Source organism: Corvus brachyrhynchos, unplaced genomic scaffold (genome assembly GCF_000691975.1).
Source record: "Corvus brachyrhynchos isolate BGI_N302 unplaced genomic scaffold, ASM69197v1 scaffold409, whole genome shotgun sequence".
NCBI classification, from domain to species: domain Eukaryota; kingdom Metazoa; phylum Chordata; class Aves; order Passeriformes; family Corvidae; genus Corvus; species Corvus brachyrhynchos.
In genome coordinates this window covers 2,892,536-2,910,149 of record NW_008246059.1, presented here as the reverse complement: position 1 = coordinate 2,910,149, position 17,614 = coordinate 2,892,536, and the positions used below count along the sequence as shown (strand labels likewise).

Genomic DNA, 17,614 nt, shown 5'->3' with positions numbered 1-17,614 from the left:
ATCCATGGGTATGACTTAACCTGGCCTGCTCCACTTAAAGCCTTGAGCTACCTGAAACACATGTACAGTCATCTGTGCTTTTCATTTTAAATAGGAAATTTGGGGGCAGGGACTATCTTCTTCCATGTATTTGTACAGCTAGACAGCACTAAAGAGACCTATTTAACATTAGGGCAGAGTATTCATCCTTTGATGCATATTTAATGTCAGTTATACATCACTGTTAGATCAGTGTATAAACACACATATGCTCTTGGACAAAAGCATCCATGCATCAAAACTCTGCATCCATACTTTAATGTATTTAATTGAGTAAGCCATTATCACTAATTATGGTTTATATTTTCATAATACTGTTTTATGGTTATTACCTATTCCTTTCTATCTATCCATCTATAAGCCTTACATGCTATGTAAGAGCTATCTGACGAGCTCTTTGTTTCACACAAAGACAGAAATCATCACCCAGGCTGATCTCAAAGCTTTGACACCACCCATTCTGTGATATCTAGGCTGCACACTGACTTATTCAATTTCACATACAAATTTCACAGTTTGTGAAATGTTCACACGTGCATGAGCACACTCCCCAGGGAGCTTTCCCAGTGCTATGGTGCCCTCCAAAACAGCAAACGCTACAGGGAGAGGAAAGGTGGTGCAAAGATGGAACCAACATTTCAAGCATTTTATTAATTCCTTCTAAGAACATGAAAACAATGCACCAATATAGGCAGAACAGCTCAAAAGAGAGAAGTCATACAAACTGGATGCTTACAGAGAAAAATATCAAAAAAAGGACGTTTTGAAATGAAAGCTAAATTTTGAAGAACATTGATTTGAGAACTTTTTGTATCCTCTGAAATCTTTTCGTTCTAAGGACTGTCACTGGGTCTTTTTAAATGGAGCAAAAAGACTTCGCCTCCAGTGGTGTCATCATGCTACTGACTGGCACAGCCTTCCTTCTTCTGAGGGGTTACTCCAAAGGCGCAGCTCATTTGGCAGTGTGAGGATACAACAGCTCATGGTTTCCCATCACAGAGCAGTAACAGGACACACCACAGGCAGTGGTAAGAGAGCTACCAGTGTGCAAGCATGTGATAGGAGAAGTAAGTACCATGTCAGCCCAGCAATTAAGAGTTTCTTTGAGAGAGTACTTTATTTAATTGTAAATATTTGTATTAATTTAAAAGTCTGATTCTTCTGAGCACTGCTGGTGATGCAGAGGCTACAGCCATGGCTTGGAGCAGCACAGGTTCCTTGGGCGTGTAAGAAGCGAAGCTGCCTCCACGAAGATCTGTGAGGTCTCCTGGATTTTTGACATATGATACACAACTTTACCTGGGGTGGTCACTCCACAAAATACATTGTTTTTCCCAGTCCATACCGCTGCCTTTCGTTTTTCACTGCTTGCATCTGACATCAGGCACAGAAGAAACAGGGTAGTGTGTCTCAGTTGTCAGTACAGTGCTGCAGAAACATCACAGCAAAAAAACCCCAGAAAGTAGGACTATAAAATTGTTTTTTGTTTACTAGGATTTGAAGCCCCGACTTTTCCAACCAATCCATGCAGACTACAGCAACAATGGGAAAAATAATTTAGAAATATTAAAACAGGTCAAATAAAACTCAGTTCTCAGAAATAATAATGGCAATTTTTGAGCCACAAATAAAGTAATGCATGTTAACATATGTAAGAAAGTAGGCAGCAAAAGATCCACATGTAATTCAAGTCATCCTATTCTAACGTTGTAATGAGCACAGAGGGAAATTTAACTTGTTACACTGCAGCTCAGTCTGACCCATGCTCAGCCTGACCCACTCATCTTATCGCTGATTAAATAAATATTATATGAAAAAATTCAAGGGAATAAAAAAGAAAATTAAGGGAAAAAAAAAAGAAAAGGGTAGACAAAGAGACTAAGAAAGAAAAGAAGAACTATTGAAAGCCTGTGCAGACAAGTATGAATCAACTATTCTAAAAAGCAGATGCAAAATGAAGCTGCTTAAACATATAAGGCACTTCTACATTGTATTCAAATAATGCTGAAATTATAGAGCTGTCATTTGCAGACCTGTCGAGGGTGCCTTTCTTACCACATTATGATTTAGCATTTCTCTTAGCAGGTTGTAGCAATTTTGACATTAGAGTCATTGGACAGAAAAACCACAAAATGTACGCAGAGCATCACCTCTCTTTTTTGTAGTCTTAAAAAGAGCTCTGAGATTTTTGCTACTAAAAAAAATTTTAGAAAACCCTGAAATTATTTTTAAAAGTGCAGAAATGCTAATCTCAAGAGAGAGAGTACACACATCTGTAGAACAAATGTAACTGTGAAGATTTAAATCATTTGATGGCATGTAACCTAATCTGACATGGCAGGAGGTTATTTTACAAACTGTGAAGGGCTCTGCCCACTGGTGTCATTAAAGCTTCCTTGAGAGGCAACTCAAAGATATGGATTTTTCCGGAGGCAAACACCCAGGTGGTAAAAATGGAGGTTGAGGGAGCAAAGTAACTGAACTGGCTCTGGACATGAACAAATATATGGATATATACATACTACCAAAAGATATGAACTGCAAATACTGATGAACTGTGCAATATATTTAAGGGGTATTTTTAATCACTTTCTCAGATTGTTATAATTTGATGAGATAATCCTGACCATTTAGCTCTAATAAACTCACAGATCATGAACAATGGCTGCATTAAATCTATTGTCACTAGCAGTAACATGAGGAGCAAAGGCTCAATGGCTCTTCTCACAGCATTTGATTTTATTCACTCAGTCTCTGATTCCACATCAGCTGCCATCTGGACAAAATTCAGAAACCATGACACCTGCTTGAAGAATAAGATGCTGATCAGATGGAATGGGCTGGGACTTTATCTTGAGAACAGAAATGTGAATTGTTGGTAACACAATCGCTTAAAAGGTTTGTAAATTATGTGCCTTCAGCTCAACATATGGCTCATGTGAAATATGCACTTGTGAACTTTTCTCAAAACTTGAGCTTGGATGATATAGTGTGGTTGTTTCATAAACACAAGGTATAAGTAAGTAAAATTTTACATGTAGACAAACAAGAGTGAGTCAAAGGAAACCTGCAGCCTTCTGGTTATCCTGTCCTGGTGTGGAAACCAGCCCCTGCTGCCATTCTGCCCAGGCAAGGAGTAGACGTGTATGTCCTCCTTCGGCTGGGTGGAGTATGGCCCTTCAACATCTCTACCCCAGCAGAACTGTAATTTCTGCAAGGAGAGGTAAGACCAGCACAAAGAATAATCTACCTGGGAGAGGTGATTCTGTCTCTGGAGGCTCTGGAGTCACCAGAGAAACCCACACGAGCAACCCCAACTTCTGCAGACAAGTGACCAGAGAAACTCCTGATATCTACTCACTAATGAGTTTGTAGAAGCATAAATATCAGTTTGCACACACAAGTGTGGTAAATGCAAGTGTTTCAAGGCCTGTTTTGTTGATTTCCTGGGATATATATCTGTGTGGGTTTTTCACATGTCGTGAGGGGATTTCTGGGTACTGATAGTCAAGAAGGGAATCTGAAGAAACATGGCTTCTTATTACCCTTAGTGGCATCAGCCAGTGCTGCTGAGACATTAACGAATTTCTTTCCATTTCTTTCTCAATTTTGCAGAAAAAAAAAACCCTAACTGTTCAGAACTTTTTCAGGAGGATGATACAGATTTTAAAAAATTAGTCCCCCACTCTAATGCCAAGTTATGGTGCTTTATAGCAGCCAGCTTTGCAGTGCTAAATGGTCTTCTGTAGCCTCATCTTTCTGCCTGCCTACAAGAAATAGTGACAAATTATGGTGGGGGGGGGGAGACTGAAGAAAGAAATATTCCATTTTTAATTGCCTTTTCATTTTCTTTTTATAGCCATGCTTAAACTGTGAGTTATCAGAAGCTGTTCGAAGTCTTTCTTTTACCATTTTAAAATATATTCCTCCTAAAGCCAGATGAAAAATATGGTTAATGGGGTTTTGTGACTCCCACAAAGTCCTCTACAAATTAAGGGACTTTGAAAAAATGTCAGCTGCCCAGTTCCCAAGAAAGAAAAATTAAACAATAAAGGCTTATCGACTTGTTCCTGAGAAGATAAAGCACTTATGAATGAGACCCTCTCATACTCTCTGGTTTGTGATCAGAGCAATTTCCAAGATTCACAGAAAATATTCTGATTAGCCAAGAAAATGCTCTGATGAAATGAGGTTTAAGATTTTATAACTGAATCTCATCCTCTCTTCAACCTGTTTTCATACAATGTGCTATCTCGTTCAGTCATGCTGCTATCACTACCAATTATAACCAGTGCCATAAAAACATCACATTCATGCAGATCAGCTGATTGTGCCAAGTTCAAGAAAGGACAGCAGGATAGAGATGACAGCAGCTTCTGCTGGCTCTGCCCCAAAGTCCCTTCAGGCCTGTTGTTTTTCTCTTTTGCAGACCCCCAGGATTTCACTGTCTCGGAAAAATTAATGCCAGGCCTCTCTCTAAGAGGACCTGACTCCCAGTCTACTGACACCATTGAGGGTATTTCTATTGACTTCCACTTGTCATCTACAGAGCTCTTCATCTTTCATGTCTTCCTCTTTCACACTATTTTTGATCTCCCTACCACGTGTCAGCCTGAGCAAAAGCCTTAAACTGCAAACTCCAGTCCCTCATCACATACTCAATACATACACACCACATACAGATAAAAGTAGGATTACGGATGCCACCTTTGCTCTTCATATGGCTTCTAGATGGTCTAAAAGACCTTAGAGCAGAGAGGGGGGGGAAAAACAACCTGTGGAAGGCTTCCAATTTTAAATGTTCTCCCTTGTGGAGTCCTGTCCTATGCCAACTAGTGAAAGGGCAATAACACAAAAGGAAAAGGAGTGCTCATAATATGTTTTTATTGTCCAAGCACAGCAAACCAGGCATCCTTCTAGTATTTTGCTAGACTACTATTGAAAGCCCACATGGATTTCGAAATTAATTTCTGTGGAAAGTGAAAACTGCTTCACCTGGAAAACTATAACCGTAGCTAGCTAGCTATATTAGTGAGAATTGAAAATTGGTCTAAAATGTTCTACTTTAGCTAATGCCATTAGCAAGAGAAAGCTAAAGAAGCCACGTCTTCTTACAATGCAAAAAGGAAAATGAGATTTTAAAAACATCTTTCTTACTCTCTTTTTCTCTGTTACTTCATTTTCCTGACATCAGAAATGTGAGGGCAGTTTCATCAGCAACAAGACAGTGGTCACCTGCAAAAAGGAAGATCATTCACATAAGCAGCAGCAAAACCTGGCCTATAATGTTCACTGCAGATTTTTTTTTCTTAAATCCCACATAATAATTAAAGATAAATAAGTCATTTCTATCTTATTCTAATCTTTAAAAATAAAAAAATCTATCAAGACAGTTGAGCACAATGATGAACTATGCTTTGGGCTCCCAACGTGCCCAGAGTTGCATATTTTTAGCATTCAGCTGATTTGACTAAGTAAGCAGGGACAGCATTAATTGCTGCAGGAGGCTGATGTGGAAGAAGAGTCACATTCTTCCCTTAACAAGGCATAGTCTGCCATGACTCTGCAGAGTGACACAGTGAACTCAGAATAGCAACTGAACCAAGTGAGTCTTCCTAATGCCAGACAGGAATAATAGAAAATGATGGAGTGTCTCTGAATTAAAAACAAGAAGCAGAAACTATGCAAAGTCTGTAAAAGTAGCTCATGCCAAAGGAATATTTGCTTTGATTTAATTGATGATAAAAGAAAACCACGGAGAAAGGTGAGTTTGGATGACATTCAAGTGTGTGTCCTGTGTTAGGAGGAGGGTAGAGATACCATCTGCTTACATTATCCTTCATTGCTAGAACCACAATGGTACATTGTACATATGTACAACTATGAAAAGAGCCTTTGCTACATAAGAAGAGGCCATGGCCAACAAAGTCAAAGATTTGCTGTTTAATCAACTGCTGGCCTCTGCTAAGGCATCTCCTCTGGAACGGCTGGTGGAAGGCAGAACTAACAGCTGTGAGGTGCAGCAGGAAGGAGCTACCTGGTCCTTTTGGAGTGAATTTTCCCTGTACTCATTCTCTTCCACATAAGAGAGAAATACTGAAGCGATGCAGTTATGTTTCACTTGCTCCAACTAAAGTGACTCTGGACTCTTTGCTCTGTTAGTTATATGTTGAAATTGACGCATCCAAATTCCAAAAATGAAGGCATGTGTTTGACAAAGGTGATAGAAATAAATGAGGAAGCAGAGAAGACATTTTCTAACCTCCAGGAACAGCAAATCCTTTGTCTCTTCAAACAAAACCAGATTCAAAAAAGAGTCAGGCTTTCTGTATCTCGTAAGCCACCTGATGACCACATCTCTTTCTCACCAGTAAGAGATGCAGGAGGTATACAATCACTTTTCTGGTCAAATGCTGAAGAGGCATTGTATATAAAATGCACAGACAAGCAGAATAGGTTTACATAATGTTAATACAGACAAATGACATGTACAACATATCTAGCTGCAATTTAATTAGATTAATTAGATCAATATAATTAGCAGTGGTATATTATGCTTTCAAGACTTAGCCTTGCAAAGAACGCCTCTAAAAATGGTTTACAGTCTTAAAGCATTGTAACAGCGTATGCAGTATCCATGCTATCACGCATCAGTATCACCACTAACACACTATTAATACTGGGAGTTTATAGGACACTCAGGAGACACATAAAACACTACCCTTGCAAGAGGAAAATTCTGATAATGGAGCCTGTAAAATTATTTCAACAGTTGAAAAGAGCTCATGGAACTTAATTCCAAACAACAGCGTGGTCGTGATTATATAGCAAGTTAATTTAACCCATCGAGGCAGGAAAAGACATAATGAACAAAACAGATTGAGGTAGTATGACTTACCAATGAACACTTTGCTGAGAGTTCTCCCAAAGTTTTGTACACATAATAAATCACAAGTGGCTGCTTAACTATTGCATCATCTACTTGGACGTAGACTAGATGTCACACTTGGTGAAATCTTATACAATTCTTACTGTTATCAATAGTGATTTTGCACTAAACAGGTCTGTGGGATTGGGCTTGGACATCTAAACCTCCATAGTGGTAAAAAAATGTTAATTTACATCTGCTAGCACTGTCAGTACACTTGGGCTCAAAACTTACCAGAAAAACTATGTATGTGTAGTGTCTCAAACCAACTACTGTGACTTTCTATATGCAAAAATCACAGCCCTTGCAAGGAGGAAAGAACAAAAACCCAGCACTTCCAGCTTGTTGAAAATAGCAATAGCCAATAAAATTCAGCTACACAAAGTGATAAATTCATAAATTTATGTTTATTGTTTCTCCAACTAAGAAGAGAAGTTCATCATAACAAGGCAATCTGCATTTTTAATCTGAAGTTTGTGCAAAAGTCTGCTAAGAAATAAAATCTGGCACACAGACTACTCAGCTAGAAAACGTTTTTTTTCTCTCTGCATTTGGACACATGTAAGAATACACCTGTTCATGGAAGAGATAAAGTAAGTGCCTTGAAGCCGCATTGCAGAAGATACACAGACAAGGTAAAAATACCCAAATGCATATTTCCATTTTTTTTGCCTTTACCAGTGATAAATGGCTCAAACTGTATTTCCATTTGACCATGGAGTACTGAGGAAATAAAATCAACCCATTTCATGAAGACCACCTCACAGTTCAGCTGCTACCACATTCACCTCCCTAAAAGACTGAAGAATCTAAGGCAAAATGGCCATATTTCAGTGCATGTATCTTGACTGCCCACAAGAATTAGGTTCCAGCCATCCTCAAGTATATTAAAAGCACAAAGACAGAAAGTTTAGATGTGGTTCAGATTTTCTTTAGAACAGATACGATTAACATGTTTATATCTCCCTACAACTGTCAAAGGAACTCATCCCCTTCTCCACAGTTTTTCAGGGTTATACTGCTCATTATTATTGATACATTAAGGTTTACACTAGTGCTACTCCAGGTCATCTGTCCTTGGTCATACATTTTATGGATTTTACTTTTTATTACTTTCAAGAAAAAGTTATATGCACAGCGAATAGTTCCCCTGCCTGTTTGTTGGGAATATACATCAATGCTTTACTGAAAAAAACCATCATCATTTTGGCCTTATCTGTCCTCAGTATTGTGTTGCATATGCACTACCTAACTCTGACTTTGGTTAGTTCTGCATCCTTATTACCTAAAATCTACAATCTGGTCTTCACTAGATTTACACTACCAGATAAATAGAATAAAACACAAAGGACTGAAATAGAGTGCCTTGTGTCTGGAAATAATCACCTATATTATGGAATTTGTGAAAGCTGAAAACAAACACTATAGCTTTCCAGGTTTTTTTAATGTGCTGATTATCTTAGTTTCTCTGATAGAAAACTTTGCTGGCTAACTTTCTGTGTGATATATTCAGAAGAATGTAGTACTATTTTCATGTGTGTGTGCAATTAGTAAAAAAGGGGTAGGTAGTCCAGCTGATATTAAATTAAAACTTGGGAGCAGAAGCCATTTGTGTCAATTTTCCATTTTGTCACTCTCCTTTCAAATAGCTAATTTAGGGTACTCTGTCACACACTAGTGTTTTAAGGTATGTATATTTTATGACAGCTAAATGACAAATTTGTCTGAAACAAAGCTATTCTTTGATGAGTTAATTATAACCTGTGTAATATATCAAAGAAAATCAATATATATTTGGAATGAGTCACTATTGAGCCTTATTCCAAACAGAGCAAACCTATTCTAAAAATTAAAGCTCCATTTTTAACTCAGATTTTGCTAAAATAATCTAATTTCAGAGTTAAGTAGTAGAAAAGAAATAATTTGGCAATATATCTGTGCAACAATCCCTTTCTAATATAACATTATGTAGTCTGCTTGTATGATATACAGCTGAAAAATTCACATTTAATGTTGTTTGACAGCAAAACAATGGGCCAGACTGATCTAATTGCTGAACACCTTGACATATGTGGTATTTGGACTTTGGAAAGCATCACCAAATTTTGGGTATCTGTTCCAATCTTTCAAGCTCTTTTAGACAGAGATCTAAGAATTCACTCTGAGAGTTTCTCAAGGAGTAAATTAAAAAAAAAAAACACATTACAATTTTTCAGTCATCTTCACAACTAGGGTTTTTGTTCTCAGGTAACTACCAGTAATTTCAGCATATAGGTTTTTTCATTACAATTTCTTTCTATGTGTAACACTTCCTACAGCAATAATACCTCAGTTCTGCAGCTACAGCCATCCAAAGCATAATGAACCAAAATTTTAATATGAAAAACCTCAAAATGTTTTGAAGTTGACTCACCTTTTTCTAACAGTGATTACCACACTTAAGAAACTGCCTTCAAATATATCATTTGTACAAACTATAAGTACAGTAGTAACAGAGAAAGATCCTGAAACAGAGAAACAAAAACCCAAGATTTATCATATTAATTGGTTTTATAGTTCCAAAGGAGGTTGAAGAAAATGAAGAGCATATGTAGAGCCGTTCCCACTCCTCTCAAGGAAGAGAGGTCATTAGTTATATGTTGATGGTAGCTTCACATATAATTATCTCTAGGTATCTAGCATTATCCTGTCTCACCTGGTCAGACTTTGGTCAGGTAGATTCTGCAACTGCACATTCGTTTTAAGGAAGCAGTTTTTATCACTGCAGCTGCAAAGAAGGCAGTGGTAATGGAAAACCAATCCACTGTTTGCAAGATTATGGGCAGATTATGACCAGGATTACAGGAGCAAATCAATATGCCATCTGCATACAATGAACCAAAATTTATGGAGTTTCCAATTTTCATTCCTTGAAGCAATTCCTCGTTGCTGAAAAATCAGGCTAAATGTTCCATTACAATTGCAAAAAGAAAAGAGGATAATGGACAGCCTTGTCTAGCTCCCTGGTGTCATTTTAAAAAGGGCGAGTTTAAATTGCTAGTATGTACAGACCTGGTCAGGATATTACAGAATATTTTTAATCCAATTTTTATGAAGGTCTTTCTACAGTGAGGAGTGTGAGGGTTTGGAGGGTTTTTTTGTTTCATTTTCGTGTATTATTTTTAAGAACAGCTACCAAGTATTTTCATTTTAATGAGTCCAAAGACTTACCCAGTCAGTCGAGTGGACAAATCTATATTATCCAAGCTCTTGTTTGGTATGCAAACACAAAACACCCGAATCAGCTCCAGTGAAGAACAATGGAAATAAACCAGACTGACCTATGTGGAAATCATTTGCAATGAGCTGAAGAAGTATCTCAAATATTTGAGTACCTGTATGTGCCCTTTGCATGCAGGTGTGTATTTCAGGAATCATAAACAAATTTTGTCCAGCATTTAAGACCAATATTCAGTGATGCAGCTAGGTAGGCAAACCAGTTCACTGGGATTGTCTAGTTGTGTAATAACAGCCTTTTTGATTCAAATGTTCAGTTAAACACTTCCAGTAACAGTTGTGTATCTACGATTTCTCACTGTGTGTTTACTGGCAGTTCATCTAAGCATGCATCTTTCCCCACTGTTAGACTTTAACAGCATTTATTATTTCTTATTAAGTCTAAGGTTACACTTTGATCTGTTGAAAGTTTCAGTGAAGTGCTTTTGTTTACAAACTTTATCTCCTGTTTAAAGCAACTTGGAAGATTAGAGTGTCTGACATTGCTCTTTGAAAGTGCTATTTATGATTTCTAGATCATATGTCAAAGTTTGAGCCTTTAGTTTTAATAATTGACACGGTTTGGGATACTTCATCTTATGCTTTACACAAAACATGTGCCAGCAGTTTCTCATTTGTATTCTTGCTGGTTTACTTTATACAAAAGCTTTTCTGCAGCCATGGCGTGATGCCGTTTGTTCACTTTTTGTCAGCTAATTCAGTTGAGGTTTTTTTACTACACATATTAGTATTCATTGATTTTTGTCATTTTAAAACTATTATTCAAAATTACTATTGTTGTATCTCTCCTTTTTGAGGTCTGCATCATTGTTAATTGTGGTTTTTAATGATTCACATCTTGGATTTTATAGCATATTATTACCATCACAGAATCAAGTTTCAAATTAATATTTTGGTCTGAAGAAAAGCACTCCTTTTTTCAATAAATGCTTGATGCTGTTCATGCCATTTTTTGCTTATGACAATTGTAAATTTATTTTTTTTCTGCTACTTCTAGAGTGGAAAAATTACCCCAAATATATTACTTTAGTCTTAAAGTCTGTGAGACAGGGATGAAACAGATTTCCTCAGTCTTTGGGAATGAAAATTTTCTGTGGAAAAGAATCCAAGTCCATCTCCAAGATACATACTCTTAAGGTCAATCATCCACAGAATCCTCAGCACAGTGGGCACAGGACTATCTTTCAAATGCTGCAAATGCCAGATTGGTTTGGAAGAATGAAGTCCCATATGAAAAGCCAAAAATGTGTGTGCAACACTTTTGTGATATTTTTACCTGGGCCTCCTTTTTCTACAAGATAGATCACAACATATTAATTGATTTTGCATGTGCTGTTCATACATGGCACAAGACAAAATGAACAGAACTGCTGTAAGATGAAGACAGTTTACAAGCAGATCACAGAAATTAGTCATCCACTGAAGGCAAATGAGCATACCCTTCTTGCTAACCCCAAAAGAAGACCTTCCTCAACATTGCCACCTATGTACTCATGACTGATGGCACTCCCAGCCGAAACTTGGGTCTGTGCATCACACTGAAAGTCCATGGGGAAGAGCCCTCAACAGAAGTTGAAGTCTTGGAAGTATTGCCTTTCCCTGCCAACCTCACATGGTCTTACTGACAAAAAGCTGGATCCTGATTCTTTTCAACCATGTAATTATTTCTCTCAGGCACTGGGACATCTGGGCAATAATGCTGACTTGCCTCTGCAAAAGCAGACAGATAGCTGTGCATGTGTGCTCCCGATGACAGATCCCACAATGTTGCAAAATATAGAGGTTTGCAAACTCCATAGCCCACAAGGGAGGGTCTTTGTCATTTGTTTAAGAGTAGCAGGCAGAGCCATCTCAGAGCTGCACATCCAGCCCAGCCAGGTCCTGTGAGTGCATCAGCTGTACCCAGGAGACTGGTGGTGTCAAAGGCTGTTGATTGATCAAGCAACAGTAACATACACACCTTCCCATATGGAGTTCACCCATCAGGACCACTGAGCTGTGCTCCAGACTGATGCCTGATTGTAAAGAGCACTGGATTTTGGCAGCTGGCGTTCTAGACGCTCTTTTCCCAGTATTTTTGCTTAGACATAAGAGTTAAGAAATCTTAGGTACTCATATTTCATAAACTTGTTAAGGTGAAGATACATGGCAGACAGAGGTCTAAGAAGCTTTAAGCACCCTAACTTTCAATCATTTCTCAGCTTAGCTTTAATATAAAAATCTATTATTTCTAACTCTAAATCTTCTGTTAGAATTTTAACTTTAAAATTAAAGGCTCCTTTCTCCTAAGAGATTTCATTTCTTTATGGATTTTTGGATTCAAATACAATCTTCTGGTTGGACTTCTCCTTTTTTTTATGATCCTTACTTAAATACAAGGTTCTTGGTCCTGTACAAGAAACAAAGAGGGAGAAAAAAGAACAAACTGTACTTGTTTGATGGTCTCACATAGAAAATATTTTCCAGTAATACAGAAAAGAAAGGAAAACAAGACAGCAGCTATATTATGCATAATAGTTACTGCTAATTGAGAGAAATGGTAATGAATTTTTTGCTACAGTGGTGACACATACACCACAGTACTATAGGAGTGATCCAAAACCCTTGTACTAAATTTCAACATATCTCATGTATTAACTGCCTACAAAACTTATATTACAACTACGCACCGAGAATGGGCAAGTAAATTTACAAACTTGAGATAGCTCATTCTGCCTGTAAAATATGAGAGAAATTGGTAGGATCATGAACACCCTTAAGGTGGTCATCATATATTGATGTCCTAAATTCACATTTTAAATCAACAGAAGTTCCCCAAAAATCTCTAATTAAATGCAAAGAAATGCTGGAGGACTGTAATTTATTTAATCCGTGCCAAGACACCACATACAGCTGATACAGCTGCAGATGCAGTGCTAAGAAAAGTACTGATATGTTGGTTACAAGTATTAGCAGGCAACCACAAGAGCACTAGGAAGAAGGTAGATATTCAATTTGCATAGGACAGAGTCTATACTTTTATTCACGTTAATATAACAAATTAAACCAGAGAGATCTTGCTAACAAATAGCTCCTGTTTGGGCAGGATATTAACTGAAGGGAAAATTATATGAAGGCTTAGGGTTAGGTTTTGATTGAAGATTTTAGGCTACTGAATCTATTTAGTAATTAGATGAGGACTAAAGGGAACATTTTATCTCAGAATGAATACGAGTTATTTGTTGGGTCAAAGAGCCAAAGTCCCAGGTGCCATGCTTTCATCTACTTACGGCAAATGGAGGAAACTTGGCTTCTCAGCAGTGGTCAGTAATCAAATGTGAAAATTCAGTCAACTTAGTATTCTCTCAATTACAAAGCTTTTTAGTGTATTGTTTTAAAATAATTGAAAAGAATGTCTAAAGAAAATACAGCAAATAGGTCCATTCTTAACAGTTTCACTCTGCCTATTGTAAGTGCTAATGCAAATTACACCAGGGTTCAGAGCTACATCATTTTCTCTACTGTATTCTTCTGTTTTCAGTCCAAGGGCAATTTCACATAGGAAGGGCAAAAAGAACCACCAGGAGGGGCCAGGATTGCACATTCATTTTCACATTACTTTTTTTCTCAGATATATCCTTAGAAACTGTTTTAAAATTTTCTATGTAAGGAGATGATTTCTCAAGGTGTAATTCTTCTAGATCAATTATAAATGTATAATTACAAAAATGTGGACATGGAAACTTTGCAGTCAGTTCTTCTTTGGTCAGTATTATTATGTTCACTATTGCAATACAACAAAAAAATAAAAAGAATGGCAGGAAGTGATACCACAAACACTATCTAAAAATGACACAGAAGCAAAAGACAATTCAGCTTTACATCTTCAGAACATGTGCATGATGGCAAAATCTACAGAAAAGGAGATGCTCTGTTCAACTGAGGGATAGCTGTGCTTTCTTAAATAACCGTAGTCTCCATTAAATTTTTTTCCAGGGTTCATGTGCTTTGATAATTTTTTTTTTCCTTTGCATTTCACTCTAAGAGAATACAGAATCTATGCAAAATTTAATTATGAATTTGAGTTCAGAATTCAAGATGTATTGATTTGCATTTTTTTATAGTAGAGCCAAATTCTGAAGGATCAAAAAGAACTGGATTTGGGGACTGTTCATAAACAAACAATGTAATTCATTTATCTTCTGTCTCTAGTTTCTTGGGATCAGTCTTTCTAGTGAAATATTGAAGAATATGATCCTTTACATTCCTTTATCTTCTGTTGATAAAAGAGGAGATATGAAGTGACATGATTTGCATATTTGCTACTAAAGCATCCATTCTACTCTTGAGGTGTGCAAGCACCAGTGCCATGGTAAAGCACAGCTTTGCCTAGGAACGTTTGGACAAAGAAGACATCCAAGATCCTTCACAGACAAGCCTCATGGGGTATAGATTAGGGATACTAAGAAGAGATTGTTCGTAATATTTCCATCTGAAATCTGGGAAGCATCAAATGGTGCTATGCAAACTCAGCCAAAATTCCTGAGACAATCATGAAAGTAAGATCAGTTCTGCCATCTGATTTTTGTCTCAAGAACCCATAATTTGAACTGAAAGTTTCCAGAACCTAGCTATGCTGAAAAATTTGGAACAAGTGGACTGCAGTTGGGCATTTAAAATGCATGCACTCAAGAAGGGGATAAGTTTTTTAAACTCTTAGGAAGGAAAAAAAAATTCCAGCCATGATATTTCTGTATGAAGGCACCCTTACGCCAAAAAAAGAAACAAGAAAATCAAAGACAAAATTACTTCTCTCTGCATAGGAAAGAACTTTTCAGAAGGGCATGCAGAGCTTTCAGATTTTATTTTAAACATTTTAGAAATCTGTTTATTAAGAAAGTAAGATATATGTCCATGATGCACATATGCACCAAAACAGAATTATAAAATTATTTTCTACTCTTCTCTGTTTTGGATACTGAGGGATGTGACCATTAAAAACCTTCAACAAACATACAGCTAAATCAATCAATTAAAACTGTGATTAGAGAAAAACAAGCTGTTAGTGAAGTAGACAGAACAGCTAATATCAGGCAGCTGAGACAGAGAGTAGCATAAAAGATTGATCAATTTAATGACTGGCTAAAACTCAGTTCTAAAATTAGATGCAGGACAAATAGGGGTAAAAATCCTTCCTGACTACACAGTGGTTCCTTTATGATCAATTCCTTCATCTGCATTGCATAGTGTTGCACAAACTGGTTGAGATTAAAATCTCAAGGCTTGTTTTTTGGATTTGTCTCAACTGGCAGCTTATTCAAGGTTGTTAGTCAGATCTGATTTATAATTCTCAAAATGTCATGAAGAGGGCTCACATTAAAAAAAACCCCATGTATATCATGCAAACATCGTTCTGGAGATGACTCAGTCAGCTGTAGGTTGTGCCACTGCTCTGTTCCAATGTGTAGTGCTGTTTGAGTCATTGATTCTAACCAGACTTCTTCAAACCTGATTGTTCCTGGAAATCCTACAGATTCTTTTTTTCCTTTCTTCCCCTACTCAGAAGACCAAGAAGACACAAATTAATAGATTTCCCGTACTTAACTGTGACCCTGCCATAGCTTCAACACACCCCAGAAATGGAAAGGAGTAATTAATGTGGGGGGAAAAAGTCAGTGTGGAGATGCCATCTACGCTGAAGGCTTTTCCGTAATCCTGTGGGTTTGCTTCCGTACATTAAACTCGGTTCTCAGACTAAATAGGGAAGGTAGGCATGTTATGTTGAATCACTTCACTTGGAACCTCAGGACATTAAGAAACTGAGCTGTAAACTCTAGAGATTGACCTGGATAGCTGAAATATTCTACAAAGTAGAACATTATTTAAAGACCTTTTCTTGAGTTAACTACAAAAGGCTTAAATCCTGAATACAACTCATTAAAAAGTGTTTCTCCAATTAGCATTTTCCAGGAAAATTTGTTACCCTTTAGTAGTAATTCAAACAATAAAAATTTTCTTCCAAAATTCAAAACATGCTGTTATGGAAATACTCTTACGTTGCCAAAAGAAAAAGGAAATATATATATATTTATATGTATAATTCAGACATTGTCTGCTCTCATTCTCTTCTGTTGGTCCATTTTGCAGGCAGCTTTCACCCCCAGAAAGTCATTTCAGCCCTTCCTCTAGGACAATGCAAAGGCAATGTGCTGGAAAGCATCACACAGTGTATGTCTTTGGCTTCAGCGCCCGGGTGATAAACACTGTGTATCTGGAAAGCCTGTCCCTGAAAGAGAACGGAGACAAGAAACAATATCCCCAGAACTCTCACAAAGTCTGATCTGCAAATCAAAATACTTTGTTCTTTGCCAAAACTGTTTATAAATTCCCATAGGCTTTAAAGAAAATGCTTGGTTTTTTTAATCTCCTTTGATGAAATCTGAAATCTAAAAAATAATAATCTTTCAATAAACTAACAATGCCTGATTAAAATAATTTAACTATATAGTCACCAATGTGCTTTATATTTCTACTTTAAATAACCACAGTTTTGGCTACAATAAAAATGGTTCTTACAAGCATAGGTATTTGTAGAAAAATTACTAGAGGTTCAACTAAGACTGATAAAAAAATGTTCATATGCTTCTTAAGAAAAAAATACGGAAATCACAAATGATGTTTCAGAGTTGCCTTAGATGAAAACGTCGAGACATAGTTTTATATTGTTTCATATTTCAGATGAAATTAAACTCCATAAAATATAAAATCCATCTTTTACCTGTCTATTATATAGTGTCATGAAAGGAAGGAAATAAATGTTTTATCACTGTCAACTTGAATATGCAGCTTAGGCCCTTCTTGCTCCATTTTAAGAATAGTCAAGAAGGAAAAACAATATCAAAAGTTGATTAACATGTTCCATGCTGAAAAGGTTAAAAGGCATGTTTTGGTATCTTCTGCATGAACACACCCTGGAGTTCTGCTACATAATTCTATTTTTTTTTCATGCTTAAGCTTGTAAGTAAACCAACTCCTGCTCATTTCAAAATGCCAATACAATCTTCTTGTAAGTATTTTCTAAATAGATGCAAAATGTAAAGGCTTTTAGTTCTAATTATAAGTACTTCTCTTTTTTTTTCAATTTCACAATTCTACTTAGGTTGCTTAAAAAATAACCTTGTGCCTCTCCAATTTGGGTGTATCTAACACACCGTCCACAAATTATATTGGCTTTTTTAACTAAGACATTAAATCAGTTTAATGAGATATGTTGCATCTACCCAAGGTCTTGCATGTCACCTAAGATCACCAGATTCAAAACTATTTTTCTCCACTTTGCCCGTGACTCCATACTGTTGTTATCAAAGACTACCAGAATTATTTTCTATCATG

General features: G+C 36.9%; 1 long non-coding RNA gene across 1 annotated transcript in view; it reads right to left on the bottom strand.

Annotated features, from left to right (window-relative positions):
- Positions 1-5,202: 5,202 nt before the first annotated feature.
- LOC108449619 overlaps positions 5,203-17,614 on the bottom strand; it is a 71,201-nt gene continuing 58,789 nt past the window's right edge. The window contains exon 3 of the long non-coding RNA XR_001865848.1: positions 5,203-5,274. This is a non-coding gene — a long non-coding RNA (uncharacterized LOC108449619). The remainder of the gene's footprint in view (positions 5,275-17,614) is intronic.